The sequence below is a fragment of the Austrofundulus limnaeus genome, unplaced genomic scaffold (genome assembly GCF_001266775.1).
Source record: "Austrofundulus limnaeus strain Quisiro unplaced genomic scaffold, Austrofundulus_limnaeus-1.0 Scaffold870, whole genome shotgun sequence".
NCBI lineage: Eukaryota > Metazoa > Chordata > Actinopteri > Cyprinodontiformes > Rivulidae > Austrofundulus > Austrofundulus limnaeus.
Genome location: NW_013953272.1, coordinates 119,600 through 124,722, shown reverse-complemented (window position 1 = coordinate 124,722; position 5,123 = coordinate 119,600).

The window sequence follows — 5,123 nt, the reverse complement described above, 5'->3', positions numbered from 1 at the left end:
GCCCCGATCCTTAGAGGGCTGCGCTTACACTCATAGAATCTGGGGTTACAATACGTAGCCAACGTTCTATTTCGTGTAAGCTCCGCCCTCTAAGGCTATCGCAGATGGGTATTAGAGGCGGAGCCTGATGTAGTCTACGCCTCACCGGCTTGACATACWCGTGAAGCTTCCGCCCAAAAACACCCCTTGTGATGTTGCATAAGCAAAAGGCAGCAGCAACAGCTGATTCACATAGTGAACAGATTTGCGTGATCCCTTGTGTCCATCACATGATCCAGATGATGTGAAGAAGAGACAGCACACTGTGTGTGCAGTATCACTTCAACATAAGGTCATTATTGTCCAATAATATAAGACTAAATATATTACTCTGACAAGGTCCTGAGAACAGAGTGAGTCAGAGAGAAGCCCGAAACATCCCGTAGATAAAAACGGATGAAGGGATAAGGGGATGACCAGGAGGCTGCAGAGCAGATATCCTGGATTGATACTCCACTGTACAGAGCAGTGGAGGAAGAGATCCCCCTTGTGGAATGAGCTGACAGTACAGCTGGAGGCTGCAGACCTGATGAGATGTAAACCAGCGAAATCGCTTCACAAATCCAATGTGACAACCTCTGAGGAGACAAAGGCTGTCCTGCAGACTGCTCTCTGTAGTGAACAAACAAACACTGAGAGCGCCTGATCTGTGCCGTGCGTGAAACACAACACGAGAGTGGGCGCACGGGACATAGCAGGTGAGAAGCTGCTTCCTCCTCCGAATTATGAGGAGGAGGACAGAACCCGCTCAGAGTAATAACTCTGGAGCTGTAAGAGCTTGTGATGCTCTTAGGCATAAAAGCCGGGTTAGGACGCAAAGTCACAGAGCCGCCATCCTCCCGTATCCTGAGACAGGAGGGAGACACTGACAGAGCAAACAGCTCGCTGACTCTCTTTGCTGATGTTAACGCTAACAGCAGCGCTGTTTTTTGAGACAAAAACTTTAATGAGACCTGATCCAAAGGCTCAAAGGGGGCTTTAGTTAAAGCGCGCAGCACCAGTGTTAAATCCCACTGTGGTACGAATGTGCGCGTGACAGGTCTGCGCCTACGCACTCCCTTTAAGAACCATTTCACCAACGGATGATTGAAAACCGTCCTGTCACCAAAACCCTTGTGACAGGAGGAAATCGCCGCAGCATACGTCTTAACGGTGCTGAAGGCTAAACCTCTGCCCATTAACATCTGTAGGAAAGACAGAATGCAGGACAAGGAGCAGGAAAACTGAGTCTGCAGTTTTTTCTACACACCAGCGCTGGAAAGATGACCACTTGGCCGTGTAGGATGAGACTGAGGATGCTGCGCGCGCATCCTGGATGGTGCGCACCACATCAGCAGATAAACCCAGGTTTACTAAGCGTTCCCGTTCAGCGGCCAGGCCCAGAGGGGCTGGCCCAGTCTCGGGAAGCTCCTGATYGCTCCTCCCGCCTGCAGGAGAGCGTCCTCCTGCCAGGGTAGCTGAAGCGGGAGGCCTGACAGTAATGACTGAAGGACCGGGAACCAGTGCGCTCCGGAGCGATCAGAATAGCCCGCTGACGGTCTGCTCTGATCCGGTCCAGTAGTCGCGGGATCAGAGGGACAGGAGGGAAGGCATAAAGCAACTTGTCCAGCCAAGGACGGTGCGCAAAGGCGTCCACTCCCAGAGGAGGGTCGTCCCCTGAGCTCAGGGAGAACCAGAGGTCGCACTGTGCGTTTTTTCTGCTGGCGGACAGGTCCACTTCCGCCTTGCTGAATCTGTCCCAGATTTGCGTAATTATGGTCATGTGCAGGGCCCAGTCCCCATCCTGGGGACCCCCTCTGGACATGATGTCCGCTCCCTTGTTCAGCACACCCGGAATGTAGACCGCTCGGATTGAGAGCAAGTGGGTGTGTGCCCAGAGGAGAAATTCTCTGGCTGTGTCCAGCAGCTGCCAGGAGCGTACCCCTCCCTGGCAATTTATGTAAGCCGCTGCCACTTTGCTGTCCGTGTGGACCAGAACATGCTGGTCCCAGACCAGATGAGTGAAATGCACAAGCACTTTCTACACAGTCAGAAGTTCCAGAACATTTATGTGGTGGACAGGATGGGCAGACCAGCGGTCTCCCACAGTCTGGGATAAGCATGTCCCCCCCGACCCCGACAGTGACGCGTCTGTGAAGACCGGCACGTGATGTGTCGCTCTGCTCAGAGGGACTCCTGCCGACAGTGTGTGCGGCTTCCTCTAGTGGCTCAGATCCGCCTCCACTGAGGAGGGGATTGATACGATCCTGCGCTTGTGGCGTATCGGATCGATCTTTAGCCGGGAGAACCACTGCTGTAAGCATCTCATGTGTAGCAGCCCGAGTGGAACCACCGCGTGGGCTACTGTCATCATGCCCAAGAGATGCATGATGGTTAGAGCTGTCACTGACCTGCGGGATCTGACATGCGCTAACAATGACAGCAGAGTCTCTTTTCTGGCTAGGGACAGATGAGCTGTCATGGTGACTGAGTTCAGATCCACACCCAAATACGTGATGGATTGGGCTGGAATGAGAGAACTCTTTTTCCAGTTTATGGAAAAACCCAGCATCCTTAGGTGTTCTGACAGTTTCTCCTTCTGTGACGCTGCTTCCTGTCTGGATGGAGCCAGCAGGAGCAAGTCGTCCAGATAAAACAGGATTCTCATTCCCGCTGAGCGCAGAGGCTACAGTGCTGTCTCTACGCATTTTTAGAAGGTGCGTGGTGCCAGTGCGTAACCAAAGGTAGACGGTTGTACTGGTACTGAGTCTGCTGAAAAGAGAAACGCAGGTATTTTCTGTGCGCCGGGATGACCGGGACATGAAAATATGCATCCTTCAGGTCGATTGAGGTGAACCAATCGCCTTCCTGAACATGTGAGCATCTGTTTGGTTGTCAACATGTGAAAAAGGTCTTTTCAGTATGAATTGCTGAAAAGCGAGAGATCCAGGATCGGTCTCATTTCACCTGGTTTTTTGGGAACAAGGAAATACCGGGAATAAAAACCCTCATATTCCTTCCCACTTGGAACTCTGGAAATGACTTCCTTGTTTAGGAGTTCCTGAAGCTCTGCTTGAAGAGCGAGATCCTGCTGAGGAGATGACAAGTGGATTTCCAGGGTCCTGCTGAACCGGGGAGGCTTGGTTGCAAACTGCAACCTGTAACCCATTTTTATCAAGCGCTTCATCCACTTGTCCACAGGACAGGTGTGTACCCAGACGGAGCTGCACTCTGAGAGAGCTCGCACATGCGCCGGTTGTAGAACAGTTGTCGTAGCAACCGATCCACTCAGAGCCTTCGCTGCCGTCACGCTCTCTCGTGTGACCCATGGGAGGCTTTGCTCGAAAGGGCTATGCAGGAGCTCCAGGGAGCCCTGCGCGCCGTCATTTTGAGTGCGGCCCGTGAGGGGTTGCCTCCGGGGCCGTACGTGAGCATGAGTTAAGGCGAGTTTCAGCGGAGCCAAACACAGCGCTCACCGCACGGCTGTGATTGGTGGATTCATGCTGAACCGAAACGGGAGGGTGACACGCCCCTGCTTGTGATGTGGCTCATGCTGCCTGTCTTCTCTTACGTCCGCCGTTCGCTGGCGGGGTGAAGAGAAGAGTGTGTGTGTGTGTTCGCCGGCCACGAGGGGGTGGAACGGACCACCGAACGTGGAACGGTGAGAGAAGACGTTTTTGTGTGTGACTCTGTTTAGCAAGGACCAGAGGCCAGCTAGTTTCAGAACTAGCGGACCTAGCCTTAGCCATACACATTTCTCCTGCTTCCAAACCATGATGCAGGACGCACACCCGGCCTAAACAGCGCAGAGATTCGAACTCGTGCTGAGGTCCCTTCATGTTTTTTTTAAAGTTGACAGCCTGGAGAGTGATGTTATTGGTTGCAGCACCCGACTGTGCCGCACGATGACGGGACTGGTCGGCCCAGCTGCCAAGCTGCTGGTCTACCGCTTGTGAGAGAAAAGGTCGCCATCCGGCAGACTGCTCCGCCTCAGTGACAAAGACCATGGAGGATGAAGATTCTAGTGCTGGGACCGGCGGGAACCGAAGACGGTCACCCCCTCCACTTTGTGCATCTCCATGCTAGGGGCAAAACCCGGCTTGGCTCAACGGTCTGGATGAGCTCCCAGTCCAGTCCTGGCTGGGAGCGCCGACCACTGAATGTCTTAACCCAGCTAGCTAACATCTCTGTGTTGCGAGCGAGCCAATAGCAGCCAACACATCATGTGTTACAAACCAGCTAGCAGCAGTCTGCAACTGCCCTGGTCAAGCTACATAGCACGTCCATGGCTAGAAGCTACACCAAGCGGCAGCACCCTGACTCCAGCTTCTCCACTGAAAAGCGGGGTCCAGTTTCGGCGCAACACACTGAGATATAGCGCACTGCTTAGCTTAGCTAGGTGGCTAACCGGCTTAGCTAGTTTGCCGCCATGATCTCCAGTGGGAAACCCCGCTAGCCTGGGCCTCCGTCCCCGGAGAAAGATAGCTCAGACCATGCCGAAGATGAGAAGCGCATGGTCCGAAAAATCTGGAAAAGCTTCCAGTTCAGTCCTGGCTGGAAACGTCGATGTCTGAAGGCCTTAACTACTAGCTACCACATCCGTGTAACGAGTGAGCTAGTAGCGGCTATGAAAAATGGGGACTTCTGTGGAAGCACGAAGATGTCCGAAGATGTCCGGCGCCTTAGCTTAGCATAATACCGCACCGCAGGGACACCCGCGGGAAAAATACATGCTAGCTAAACCACGGTCAGCCTTCTCCGAGGAAAGAGACCGGAGTAAAAACGGGTTGTGCCGGGGAAAGCCGATCCCCGAGCAGCCCGGAAAGGACGGCTACGCGGATCATAGCTCGGTGGCGCCGGACACGAATTCCATGTCAATTTAAAAGAAATCATAGCACTTAAATGTATGTGGCGTTTTCTATGGTTACATGTTGAATGCCGAAGCTGAAGAAAAAGGGGGAAAAAAAACGTTTTTCCAAAAATTTTATTGAGAGACCAGCTAACCAAATCCATAAAAATAAAAATATCCATAATTTCTTATTTCAGATGAAAAATGTAGAAAGGCTCCAAGCAGCAAACAGGGAAAGATAAGGGAAGGGCAGGAG